This window comes from Lepidochelys kempii, chromosome 10, assembly GCF_965140285.1.
Source record: "Lepidochelys kempii isolate rLepKem1 chromosome 10, rLepKem1.hap1, whole genome shotgun sequence".
Lineage (NCBI taxonomy): Eukaryota > Metazoa > Chordata > Testudines > Cheloniidae > Lepidochelys > Lepidochelys kempii.
The window spans coordinates 37,199,655-37,214,161 of record NC_136389.1 but is presented as its reverse complement, the minus strand read 5'-3'; the positions used below and the strand labels follow the sequence as shown (position 1 = coordinate 37,214,161).

The 14,507-nt window shown below is 50.1% G+C and overlaps 1 protein-coding gene across 1 annotated transcript in view; it reads right to left on the bottom strand.

Annotated features, from left to right (window-relative positions):
• NTN3 (netrin 3) overlaps positions 1-12,004 on the bottom strand; it is an 88,831-nt gene extending 76,827 nt beyond the window's left edge. The window contains exon 1 of the mRNA XM_073362904.2: positions 11,635-12,004. The gene's annotated coding sequence lies outside the window, so the exon portion shown is untranslated. The remainder of the gene's footprint in view (positions 1-11,634) is intronic.
• Positions 12,005-14,507: the final 2,503 nt, after the last annotated feature.

Genomic DNA, 14,507 nt, shown 5'->3' with positions numbered 1-14,507 from the left:
CCTGTGCAGAATTCATTTGTTCCCAGATGAGTTTATCAAAATTTAAATTTAACGCTCCTCAACGTATCTTGCATGAGCAAACGTGAACATGAGCAGCCAGGAGGAGACTGCTTTAAACCAGTGAGCGACCAGAGAGGTAGAACAGTTTTGTGCTTAAGGCACTGGCTAGCAACTCAAGAGCTGTGGGTTCAAATCCCTGAGTGACTTTGAGCAAGTTACTTAGCCTCTCAGTACTTCAGCTCCCGTTCTGTAAAACAGAGGTGAGAGTCATTTCTTTCTCCCAGCAGGAGCTGTCTCGCGTCTCTTTAGATTGTAAGCTTTTTGGGACAGGGCCATCTCTTCCTCTTTGTTTGCACAGTACGTAGCACAATGAGGCCCCAATCTCAGTGAGGAGCTACCATAATAATAATTTTAAAAAACCCAAACTTGCTAATATTTGCAAACCAGTACCCACCAGCAAACACATCAGTGTGCATTCTACTGCAAAGACACCTTCATGATTCCACAACTGCATCACCTGCTGGCAGAGTGGATTGATTTAAAATCAAGGCAATTTAAGTCAGCCATTTAAATCACCAAGTGGAAAGCCTCCATTTAAGTCATTAATCAACTTTTCCATTTGTGTTTCAGATAATTTTCTAAAGAAAGGTACTTTCGCATTGGTTGATATAACCATTAAACTATGTTGATTTACAGCTAAATAGAGCCTTTACATGAGATTTTTTACATCTTGTGGCAACCTATGAGGGTACACGATAACTATATGCATTTATTTAAGCAAGTATATAGCGTAATATTTTCAGATTCTTATTAATTGTACCTTGTTAGTGTGTTAGAAAATGGTAAATGATATATTGCTTATTTACCAGCCAGTTAATTTTTTGCTCATGATTAGTATCAGACTGCATTAGGATAGTAATTTAAACAGCATATCAAATGTAGTTGTGTTAAACAAAACAAGCCCTTAATTGATCTATTGTGCTGTTTATAAAGCTTGACCTCAAAAGTTAGAATCAGGAGGGAAAATCTCTCTTTATAATGAAAAGCAGCCTTTAACGCAAAGTTTTTGATAGCGGTTCATGGATTCAGCATATTTATTTTAATGTTTTAAGGGATTTTAAAATGTTTAGGCCTTAACATATTTTGTATTAAATTCAGATTTAATTTTAATCAGGTTTATTTTTGAAAGGAAAAATATTATAGTACTAGTGCAAAACCAGACCTCTGCTCTCCAGCCCATAGGTGCAAACAGCATAATCCCTGAGCCACTTATCTATGGCTCTGCATCGCAACGAAGATGGGGTCCACATGTTCACGAAGCAACCTAACGTGGTGATATAATCCAGGGGCGTGACCCATTTGGAAAAATCTCTGCCAAGGAGAAAGAGAGGCAAGAAGGAGGAATCCATAGTGAACAGTCAAAACCTTGATCTGCTGCTGAGATGATGCTGCATCTGGGAAGAGCTGAGCACCCTCATCTCCCATTGACTCTGATGGGAACTGACCCCACTTACACCAGGCTAACCTCAGCCTATGGAGAGTAAAATCAGAAGCCTGTTAAACCCCGTGTCAATGATAAAAACATATCCCCCAGTTCTGCTCACAGTCACACCAGCGTAAATCAACCTCTGCTGTACTGAAGTCACCCTGCTGTCAGACAGGAGTGAGACCAGGATCAGGTCCCTGGCTTGTAATGGGTTTTGGCAGCCTTTGGGATGGAATTAGCTCCCACCAATGTTTCTCCATCTGAAGCACACCATCCTGGAGCGTCTGGGCCATTTTCAGTCATTCCCGGAGCAATAGGCAGACACGCCACTCGTATTATGACAAGCCCTTTTGGCAGTAACTCTGGGAGATTCCATTCCCAAGGCTCAGTTTCCACAGCACTCCAAACTAAAGAGGCACGTCAAAGAGCCCAACTTAAAAAAACGGATCCGCTAGTGAGAGCTGAAAGAATAAACATAAGCACTAGGAACCAACAACGATTAATAATGGGCCCCAGCGGGTGCGACACAGCCCCACTGATTTCAATGGAGCTGTGCCCATCTACCCCAGCTGAGGATCTGGCCTGAGCTCTCACTATTAGTGACAGAAACATAAAAGCCCAGACTGTGGCTGATCCTTACACTGGCATGTAAGGGGGGTCACAACGAGCCACCCCCCCATTCTGTCCTCAGCCCAGCAGCCAGCTACAAGCGCACTGTGCCAGGGCTCCCGTTAGCAGCAGTGAGCTGTGGCCAGGGCCTGACCTTGGACCTTGGGCAGCAGAATGGCTCTCCAGGAGATAAACGTTTCTTGCCCGACTCTCTCATTTTATTGGCTTTCTGAGTCATGCTGAGTAAATATTTTCTCTCCCCTACAGAGGATCAGATGCTTCTGAGACTCACCCAGTGGAAGGGCTGGGGGGAGAGAGGCAGGACTGGGGCTGGAAGGCTTGGTGCCAAAACATTTGCTTCAGTTTTGGTTGCTGCTTCTGCCTCTCACTTGTGTCAAGCAATGAGCCAACACTTGCAGACTAATGTATCAATGTTGCAGAGGCCCCACATGAATGGAAATCATTATCACCATCCCATAGACAGAGACCACACACACACCACCCAGAACTCACCCCAGGACACCACTGAAAGAGATCTGGGGACTGTGGTATCTGCGGGCCTCACCTGCCTATTGCAGATCACGGCAGCTGCAATCTGCTCCATTTGATGCCTATTCAGCATGACCCACAGACTACTGGCAAGTTACCAGGGAGGCCCTTGGTGGGGAGAAAGTTTAGGGCAGCCCTCCCGCAGTTAACATGTCCAATGGAGACTCTGGAGGTTACACACAGTAGAAAGGACCTGAATGTGATCTCACTTATACCAATATACACTGTGAGTAACACCACCAGCTCCAGCAAGCACTTTTACTCCGCTAGCAGACAGGCTCTGCAGCCGGCCTGAGTGAGACCTGAGTCAGAGCCTCTGAGGGCCGTGAGAGCACATCATTAACCCTTTACCAGGAGCAAGCCACCAGTGGATGTCTCGAAAGTGCCCTTTGAAGGCCTGAATTCCCACTACAGGTCCTGCTGGATATTTTCCTTGACTTGCTGTCCTAAACTGCCGTGTAGTGTTACTGCACACTGTTAAACAGGTGCCACGATCCACCCTTGAGGTGGCTGCATTTTAGTGATAAGTGAAGTGATTTCCCCTGCTAATTTATTTTTTGGAGCCTTGATAGGGTTTAAGGTTTAAAAGGAGGTATTACATTTTTACATTAGAAATCAGTGTGATTTTAATAATTAAGTAACTGTTCCATTAACACCTAAACACGTCGCCTCTTAAAACATTTTATAAACACTAACTGTGGATATCCTTACCCTGCATGTCTTAAGGGAGAGAATTTATGGGGCCAGATTTTCAGCCTGGCCTTAAATGGAATTTCTGTTTTACAACCACAGTTATGGGGGTATAAATAACTGCAAGATCAATGTGTGTCATTTAGATGTCTAACCATATGTCCACACTAGAGCTGGCTGGTGCAAAATTCCCACTTAAGGAGACATCTCTGCGCTAGCTCAGTCCAAGCTAGCATGCTAAAAATAAAAGTGTAGCTGTAGAGGTGTGAGTGGCCCAAGTGGCTAGCTGCCCTGAGTACCTCTGATCTTGGATAGAACTGTGCTCGGGGCAGCTAGCCCCATCCTGCTGCTCGTGGTGCCGTAGCTATGCTCTATGTGTTTGTCTACACTGCAGCTGGAAGCCAGTGTGCTAAAAATAACAGAGTAGCCGAGGGGAACCCAGGTGGCAGCTCAGGCTAGCCAACTGAGTATGTACCCAGGGGATCCAAGCAAGCTGATACTCAGGCAGCTAGCCCGAGCCACTGCCCATGCTACCCCAGCTACACTGCTATTTTTAGCACACCAGCTCAATCAACTGGGATGCAACATGGTGCTTAATTGTCTGACCGGACAGCTCGGTGCCCACAGACTGCAGGCGCAGACAAGCAACTTGTTTTTAAAGCTCTTTCCCTGTGGGTCAGATTTTCAAAGACAGGCGCAATGGATGAGCCAGCAAAAAAGCAAAAGAAGCCAAGCCACATTGGGACCTGCAAAGGACCTTATGAGGGCACCCAACAGGTTAGTGCAAAAGAGATCCTTTGTACATAACCCTATTGTGGGTCAGCAGAAGAATTTGAGCCCAGGACCTACAGCACCATCCTAGTTAAGCAAAAAGTGCAACTAAATTAGCAGACAGCAGCACTAGATGGTTATCCTCTAGGTGGGCCCACCACTAGAGCGGGGCACGACATACAACAGGCCAGTCTGTTACATGGCAGGTTTGGGGCCATCCTTGGAAAATGTGGCCATATCAGAGTTACTTTATAGGTAATGGGCGATTGTTAATCAAGACTAATTGAATTAGTGAAATCAGCCCAGAGTCTCAGAATTCCGAGATGGAAAAGAACTGTCAGATCACCAGCCATTCTACGCACCAGGATTGTTCCCCAAAGGGCAGTTTCTACCGTTTTTATATAGTGACCAGAATGAGAGTACAGTGCAGATAAAATGGATCTTTTTTCTCTTGGGGAAATGGGAAAATAAAGCTTCATTCCAGGGGATTTTCACAGGCCCCCTTTTCCAGCAGCTCTCCGGGGAAACACTTTTCCTTATTTGGAATTAGTTTGGAAATGGAAACTCTGGTCTCCCCTCCAGAAGTACTCCTTTGCTTGCCTGGCACACCCCCGGGGATTAGTTCCAAGGATCAGTGAGGGATGAGCTCGTTTGCAAGCTGCCCTTTGCTCCAGCGTAGAGCTACAATTGTCTGGAGAGGAAGGAGCACGTACGTGCTCTGTTACAGTGCAGCCAGGCCCAATGCCCTCCAACATGGAGATGCTCAATGACAATCAGCAAGAACATGTCCAGTGGCATTGGCGAGGAGCAGGGGACCCTTTCTAGAAACCTCAGTCACAAGGATGTCGGAATCGGGGGGGGGGGGGATTCAGATTAAACAAGAAATTGCAGATTAACAAATAGATTCAGAAAGAGCCCATCTCCCAAAGTCCAACTGTACTGGACAGGTGTGGGCACCATCCTGTCACCAGCAAACCCTAGTGCCAGGCATCCCCCTTCCCTGGCACCCAGTCACAGACCTCTGTGCCACGCAGCCTCTCACCCCAGCACCCAGTCATGGGCCATGCGGCACCTGACCCCAGCAACCAATTAGAAAAGCAGCTCTCTATAGACACCACTAGATCTGGTTAAACTATTCATTTAAAATAATATTGATTATTATTTCAACTCTGATTGCAGTTACAGAGCCCTGCCAAAGGGATCCCAACTCTAGGGGCTGTCTATATTATTCACAAGCATTTTCAACAACTGACTTTCAACCTCTGTGTTGTTTGCCAGCTTGTTCACTTTGACCATTCAGGATTAATTATCCACTATTTAGAAGAGATGATTGGTCACCTAGGCCTCATGATATTGATTCTGCACACTGATTGGATGACTGAAGGTTTTTAAAAAGAAGAAAATAACAGGTGAAGCAGGTGGGAAGTTGGTTCTGATGTTGAAGGGAGAGGGAAGGGATACCCTGGGGAGCAGGCTAGCAGCAGGTGAGGGGTGGAGGAGGGAGATTGGGGTCTGTAATGCGAGGGATAGGAGGTGTCCTTGTGTGGAAATGATTTAGATGTGAGAGCCTGGATGGAAGGGCAGCAGCATCAGAAAGATAATTAAAAAATAAGGAACGACATATAAACCATCCAAGCCTTCATATGAAGACTGCTGAACTTATGCTCCTTCTGCTTGGTTTAGATTGGAGACCATAGATGGGTGTCAGCTACTGGAGTATGCCCCATTAATAGGGTATGTCTGATACCAGAACATGCAGGAACTAGTCCATATAATGAGGGAGTCCTTTCTCTCTTGCTCCCACTTTGCTCCACTGAAACCCTTGGTGAGAAATCTGCAGATTCTGAACTCTTCATTGTATCGGGGCTCCCCTTAAGTGGTGATCCCTCTAATATGGGGGTCCAGCCTATTTCACCCATGAGTGCACTTCACTGCAGAACCGGCCCCTCTGCCCTCCCAACCCCTTTTTGGTGCTGCTTCCCGTGCATGTTTAGCCCAGCGTCAGCTGTGGAATGTTTCTGTCCCCAATCTACGAGCGGAATGTGCCAAGACCAAACTCAGCTCCGGCCACGGATAAATCATTCCATGTGTCGCCGGGATAAAAACACAACTGAGAAAAATGTAAAATGAAAGGAAAAACTCCACACAGCCCGTGGTGGGACCAACGTCTGGTTTGACATAAGGTGGCAACGCATATAACAGTTAAACCAAACTAGCAGGCGCTGGCCAAGGAGCTGTATGCCTGGGACACCACCGACAGTGTGGCTAGAAGAAAAGCTGGTGAGGTGCTCCAACAATATGCTGAGGAGGACCAGAAAGAGACAGAGCGAATGGCATTTCCAGCACACCCATGGGAGAGGGTTAATGGAATGATCAGTGTACACAGGGGAGGCTGCTAATGGCACATGCATAGCATGATGTGCTGTATGTCAATGGTGCTAATGAGGCTACTGGTGTTTCCTTATGTGCTCTGTCCCTCTGGCCCATTTTAAATTTAAATATCAGAAATCAATACAAAATATTTATATATAGACACACCAATTTTTTTGCTCTTGGATTTGGTCTGCTGATCATTCTGCTGATTCTCAGAGTAGAGTGGGTCTGGAGGCATCTGCTGTTCACTCCACAAAGCATACATGTATGGACGCACTCACTATAATGCAGGGAGAACATCCAAGAGAGCCTTCCCTGGAACAGGCATTCACAGCACTGGCCACTACAGTGCATTGTTGCAGACTAACGAGACAGTATTACGCAAGCTGTGTGAAACCACAGTGGCCCTACTAAGTACAGGTAACACCAAACAGAACTTTATGGTTTAAACTACATAGGCCAGATCCTGATCTCAGTTACACCAGAATAAGACATAACCAACTGCATGCAAATGAGTAGAATTACTCCCAATTTACATTTGTTTTTCAGAATCTGGCCTAATTTCTCAGAACTTGGCTTACATAAATTTCAGTCTTGACATGGGGGTGGGAGGAGGGGAGAAAGTCTTCCCTAAAGAGACCAGATTTCCTATGTTATCAAAAACAATGGAGAGAAATCCATAGAGGCCCAAACCTGAACAAAGACTGTCAAATATGCAGGGAGAGCTGCCAATGAATGGTTGCTTAAAAGCATTCCCATTATCATTAGGAAGCTGTTTTGCAGAGTTTTTAGTACCACAGGGAGAGAAAAGAACGGAAACTAGCGAGGTGACAATGGCCATCTTGCTTTTAACCCTGAGATTCTGCCAACTCGAGCTTTGCTCACTGGAACCCTAGGGTAAAAACCACACAGAAGGGCAGCTTGGGATGATTTAGATGTGCACACTGAAAAACTGATTCTATTTTAAGGAGTGACGTAGTCTGCTGCATTCACCGACTAGCTCATCACTCCAATGCTTACTTATGTGATTTCTCCCACTAACGACACTCAAGACCAACAGTAGCTCAAGAAGACACCTGGAGCCACTGTTCTTCCAGGAACGGAAAGCCGGGATAGTGCGGCTGTCCCGACACTAAACCATTTAGTAACGTCTAATGGTGCCCAACTTGTTGCTTTACATGACCTTAATCCTGGCCCAGCCATCCTAAACCCCTTCACACATTCCTGCCGCATTGTTCCACTCTGTCACGTGCTCTCAGGACTATCACTTGGTATGCAAAGGGCTTTATTACTGCTGATCCAATCCCGACTGCTGGGGCTGTGGGATTCTCACAGTTCTGCTGCAGAACTCCTATTGTTTTTGCCCCCATCCGGGAACAAAGTGATCTGGTTTCCATAAAGTTCCTTGTTGCCTTTTCATAACATGCCGGGCACAGATGTTTAAAATAGACTGGATGAATATTTAATATGTTATTAATAGACGACAGCTCTTGGCTGGCTTTGAAAGATAGCTCACGTATGGTATGGGGCGGCATATGACAACGGGTCCAGAAATCTATTTCACTCTGACATGGGGTTGATCTAATGTTTCTCCTTGGTTACTGGTAAGACATTTAACTCTCCTTGTGTCACATGGCTATGTATTGTGCTTGAGTGCAGGCCAAGTCTGTGAGACTTGGAATAGATTTAATAGATGGACTCACACTTTTACCATTGTGGGCAAGGCGGAATATGGAAAATGCTCTAGCGTCCTGTGCAGAACTTGGGGAGAGGTGGGAGGAGAATGAGGTGCTGAATGAACCCTGAGTACTAGCAGCTGCTTGCTAATGTAGTAATACTAAGCTCTCCTAGGATGCAGAACACAGGCCCCGCTCCAACAGCTGTACTGCTCTCAGGCCCTGGCACCAATGCTCCAAGAGCCGTACTCACCCAAAGACTGGACCCTCTAATGACTGTGAGCCCCTGCCCTGACCCCTTCCCAGAAACTGAGCCCCCTGCTCTGAGACCTGTGTCCCCTCAGGTCCCAGAATCCCTGCCTGGAAGCCTGTATCGCCATAAGCTGTGAAACCTGCATCCCCCTGAGACCCCAGTATTCCCTGCACCAAGGCCTCTGTCATCTCAAGCCTGGCTCTGGGACTCACACATCTCTTAGGCCCTGGATCTACTTCATGCCTTGTAAAACCCAGCCCTGTGCCCAGCACTAGACCTGGACTCCTCTCAGTATGTGGGGCTCACATTCCGGACCCCACCCTCCCTTGGGCCCATGCTCAGAAACCTCCCCCTCGCCCCTTAAGTTGTGCTTGGGGATCTGTATTCCCCTCAGACCATAGTACCCTGCTCCAACCCTCGCCCAAACCTTGGTCTCTGGGACCTCCACACAGAGCTGGGCTCTTCAACATAAGCAAAAAAGCACGTCAGCTCCCTCTGTTTTATAAAGGGAATATTGCAGAAAAAAGGCAGTCCCTAAAGTTACCTTTGCGCTTGCATTCAACACTTATGTGGAGCCCCTGTCCCTGCATGTCGTTGGACTGGTACAGCTTTGTGCATGGACACTCTTAGGCCAGTTTAAACCTGGCTTAAAGCAGTTTAGTTTGCACTGCTAAATTCAGGGCTTGGCCACTGATGCTGGCATAGCTACTGATCACTTAGAGGTGTGAAAACACCCACCCCCCGGAGCGACACAGCTACCCCAAAAAGCGTAGTTGCAGCTGTGCCAGCAGAAGAATGCTTCTGTTGGCAGAGCTAATGTCCTTCAGGGAGGTGGTGTTCCTTCCCGTCGGTGTAGGCAGCACCTACACGAGGGGGCTATGCGGCCATAGGCTCTGGAAGAGAGACAGAGCCCTTGTCCACACTAGAAAAGTATTGCTGTCATAGCTGTATCCGCACAGGTAGATCACAACAAACCCTTCAAGCAGTTCAGACTGGCATACAAGCACTTCTACCGGGACAGCTTAGAGGAGTGCCCCAACAGACAGTGACTCCTGCCAAAGCTCTTCCTGCGCTGTTAGAAGTGCGTCCACACTAGAGTTGATACCAGCACAGCTATGTTGGTAAAATAAAAGTGACACCCCCCCTCTCCCGCAAACAACATAGTGATGCTGGTACAAGCTTAAGCCAGGCCTTGAAGGCACAAGATAACCTGAGGCCACGTCTACACTACAATAGCATGGCTAGGGCACCACAGAAGGAGCTTTTCTGTCACTTGTGGGAACTCTGCCTTCCTGAGTGATGGCAGCTGCGTTGGCAATACCATTCTTCTGCTGAGCGAGCGGCGTCTCCACCCGGATCGTGTTGGCAGAGCTACAACGCTGTGGATTTTCTCACCCCTGAGTGAGCTATGTCCACCTAACTTTTAAGTGTAGCCCAGGCCTGGTATAATGAGTTTTAAATGGCTATAAGAGAGTCTGCACATGGAAGTTGCGCTAGCTTAACTACTCTGATTTAACTTAGCAGTGCAAGTTCTGGGGCTAGACAAAACCTGCCCTGGGAGGAGAGGGCTTCCTTTGCATCTAACTTTACTTGGCATACTTCATTGGTGAGCAGCCACCCTGTGTCTGGCACTGGGTCTTCCTCCCTCAACCCATTCCACCCGCCACTGCCACAGGGCCAGATGGGCCAGGAGCTGCAGGCTGCACTGGAATTGGCTCTGGCCACCCCACTCTGCAAGCTATTGCCCAGGAAGAAAGATGCTTCTGTCCCATCTCCCCTGGGTGCCAGCCATGGGGACTTGGGGGAGGGAGCAGATATGGGATCAGGCAAACATATAAAGAAACCAAGCGCTTCAATGGCCCCCCACCAAACGTTTCCTCCCAATTTACATCCCATCCCCTGATCAGCTGACTTTTAGTCTCTCTCTCACATACACCTTCCTTCTTTACTCTGACAACTGAAATGCCCAGATCTCTGCCTTGCCCGCCCCCCGGCCCAGCTGCAGCGGGCTCCATCGGAGACGCCACCTGTCCCGAAGGCCTTTCCCTCGCCTACCCGTGGCGGAGGGGGAAGGCGCAGAGAGCAGCAGCAGGATGGGAGGGGAAGAGCCCTCAGGTCAGAGGCCGAGGGGCCTCTCCCAGCACCTGCCTCCCGCTGCTAGGACCCCGCCGCCGGGCCCTGCACTTGCAAAGGAAGCGAAAAGAGAACAAGCGGCCGAGCGCTGGGGAGGCTGCGGCTCGCCACGGAGCGGGCCCGGCTCAAGGCGAAGCTGGGGCCGGGGGAGAGGCAGCGAGGCCAGCGCCCCGGGCCCTTCCCCATCCCGGCTTAGAGCCAGCTCGAATACCGCAGCCCGGGAGCTGCCAGGGGCTCCTGGAGTCGGTGCTCCCCGCCCTCACCCCCGGGGCAGCGGGCCGCTGGAAGTCCCAGCACGGCGCGGCTGCTGCTCGCACGGAGCAGGACCCGCCAGCCAGGAGCTGTGTAGGAGGACGGGGCCGGTCCCTCGCCAGGCAGGCTCTGCCCGGGGTCCCGCATCCCCCCCGCCCCATCCCGGAATGCGGGGCTCTAGACCAGCCCAGCTGGCAGGGGCCAGCCCGTGTCCTCCCGCGCACAGCCCGGGGTGCCCCGTGTCCAGCCCCTGGCGGCTCTCCAGCGGGTCTGCATCCGGCAGAACCGGGCACCGCCTCCGGCTGCGGCCCAGTTCTCCGGACCGAATCCCGGAGCTCGCTGCCCCCCGCCCCCCCCGCCCGACTCTCTCTTTCACAAACTGGGCGGAAAGCGGAGCCTGTCACACGATCCCCAGCTCCGGGGAAGCAGCGCCTGGGAGACCGCCGGCTGCAAGAGCCCCGGCGCGTTAGCAAAGGAGCGGGGCGGGGGGAGACTGGTGAAAAGTTCCGTCTCTGCTGCGCTTGCGGGACGGGGCCGCGAACAGATCCCACAGGAAACCCGGGGGGAGCCCAGGAGAACAAGGGAGCAGAAAAAGCATCTAGGGCAAAGGAAAAGCGCATTGAGCGGGGTTTAACTTGGAAAGGGCGGAATTAGCAGGGGGTGCGCGCCCCAGATCGCTAGTAAACGAAAGAAAAGGGCCCCCTCCCCCAAACAAGCGTCCAGGCATTGGGAAAGGACGGGAGACAGGACACAACCTCCCCCCAGCCCCAGGGACAAGATCTCTCCCCTCTCCTTAGAATGAGAAACACTGTCATAGACTCGTAGGGCTGGAAGCAACTTACTGGGAGCCCGGCAGGTAGACGGTTCCTGGTAACGCGCGGTTCCCAGCAGTGATGCAGCCGAAGGGGTGTAATTCCAGACGCCAAAGCCCTTTTACACAGACGCGAGTGTAAGATTTGTGCTTATTTATCTCGTGGGGAGGGGGGAGTAAAGCAAAGCCCAGCCCCCGCACGGTGTGGTCTGCAGCAGCCCCTCGCTTGGTCCTCGAATCCCTTGGCCGCTTCTCGGGGTTCTCCCAGCTCGCTGCACTCCTCCTCTCTCCTGGATCTCACTGAACTGCTGCTGGGAGGGACGAGAGCAAAAGGGAAGAGAGGGGAAAACATAGGCAAGAGGGAAAAAACTGAGCCCCAGCTGCTGCCTTGAAGCAGAGTAAAAAGGTTTCAATAAATCCAGGGGTTGAAAAGAAGGGAAAAGTCAACTCCCCGAGGAAATCAGAAGCAGATTTCAAGACATTTAATCACATGCAGGGAGGTGTGTGTGTGTGATGTGGCTTGCCTCCTCCCTCCTTCTCCAGCCCTCCCTCTGCTCTCCCTCTTCTGCTCTATTGAGAGCAGGGGCTGCCTAAGCCATCCCCATTGCAAGAAAAGACAGAGGGGAAGAGAGGAAATGTAAAGGAAATACAGGAGGAAAACAATGTCAAATGTATTTGGAGAGGAAGGGAACCAAGCCAGGCCAGAGAGCTGAAAGGGGAGGAGGATGGCAGAGGGGAAACAGAGGAGAGTGGGCCAGAATGCTCTAGGAGAGGGGGGATGCTAGCAGGAAAGCTCAGCTGAGAAGAGGGAGGGTATAGCAAACAGAGCAGGGGCTAGGAGGGTGTATGGGAGTGGGAGAGTGCCTCACCTCCAGCTTCTTTGCAAAGGGTGAGAACAGGAAACTTTCCGCTTCACAGGCACTTGGGTTCTTGGAGGTTCTAGGAAATTGAAAAAGGAGGGGCGGGCCTGGGGGAGGCTGGGCTCAAGCTAAACACTGGGGCTGGAGGGGAAAGTGTCAGCAACGTCCAGGACTCTTAGCTCTCCTGTGTGGGGTGCTTTTCCCAAAGGAGCGGGGGGAGGGGCGGGGGCGGGAAGAAGAATGCTGTTACATAACTATCATGGTGCCAGAGGATGCTGCTGTGGCCTTTTCACTTTACACTGGTGACACTCACAGGGAAAGCCCTGGCAGGTTCTAGGAGTCCCCAAGTCTGGTTGCAGTCCCTGGGCACTGCAGTCATTAAGGCTGTTTCAGGGGCAGTGAAATGGCCTCAGAGACCTGGGTGATGTACACTGCTGGCCTAGGCCAGCATCAACAAAGGTGCATCCACAGACACCAGAAGCAAACTGTAGCCTTAGCTAGAGATTGTCTGATCTCATCTGCATATGCAAATAAGCTGCCTAGCTAAATGACCTCCTTTATCTTCATGCACCTGACTGGTGCAGAGCTTTGACACAAGGGGAGAGGAAAAGCCACCATTAGACACTAGGTTCATAGGTTCCAAGGCCAGAAGGGACCACCAGGATCAGCTAGTCTGACCTGCAGAAACTGCAGAGGGGATTTTTCTTTTTCAATCAGATGCAGTCTGTAACCCCTGTTTTGCCTGGCCGAGAAGCTGCCAGGACTAAACCAATCTGTGCCTGGCCTCCCACTGGGACCAGCCACCCACCCTGATAGGGAAAGCCATCTGAGCCACTCTGCAGAGAAAGGAGTGCACTGGTGAGCCAACAGCCCAGGAGGCTGTATATCAAAGGCTGATGTCATGCAGAAGGGGGAGCAGAACTATGCCTAGCATCCTGCCCACATCCCAGACGTGAAAAGATCCAGGATTATCTCCTGAAGCCAGATCTCTCCCTGAGCACTTCCAATTCCCAGAACCTGAAGCTTCATCAGGTGACCTGGGCTACACATAGCCAGTGTGGTTATGCCTGGGATGGATTTTTCCCATTCTGTTTGACTGGAGTTTCCAGGATTTCAAGTCTAGGAATAAAATTCACAAATCAAATGGTCTCTCCAGCTGATCCACATCCAGGTTTTACCCTGATCTCCCTATCCTTCAGCCAGCCCCTAGGTCACCTGTGAAATGAATCCAAAATTCCTGTGTAGGAAAAGATGAAACTAATTTAATCATCATTTGTGTAAGTGAGGAAATAGAGACAAATGGAAAAGCTGGATCTGGATCGTTCATTCACTGAACCTTTTGGTGCTAGTATTAATTTCAGTGGGAGAACTCACAGCTATCGCAAGTCCCACTGCCAGTCCCTGCTTCTCCGCTCTTATTCTAGGGAATGGTTGCATCCCTGGAATCAGCATGCAGGCCTGTGTGATGAGCCAGTATAAGCCCACAAAAGCTCATGCTCAAATAAATTTGTTAGTCTCTAAGGTGCCACAAGCACTCCTGTTCTTTTTTGCAGATACAGACTAATATGGCTGCTACTCTGAAACATATCTGGAAAGCCTGGGTGGGAGGTGGGGAATGCCAGGTGCCAGTGCTCTGCTAGTCACCTGCTTCGAGGCCAGCTGGGGGACAAAGGGCACAAATACTCTGCTCTAATGACCAGAAGCCTCCAAGACCCCATTCTTCTCATGGCGCCAGTCATCACCTGTTGCTCACCCACCTCACAGCAGTTCCAAACCCACCCCTCCCAACATGGTAAGAGATATTTTCAGGAGCAGACATCCAGTGAATCCACAGTGATCCAGCCACAGTGGTCCTGACTGAGGATAGATCCCACAGCTCTGCTGAGACAGAACTTCTCAGCCAGGGAAATGCTTGGAAATTTAACAGGCTATTGGAGGGCTGCATCCGTAGGCACATTTCATCCATCCCCCCAGTGGGGTCACACACACGCACAGGCAGAACTCTGAGTGGAAGGGGGCAGAGGAGTCCTGAGAGCTGGGAAAA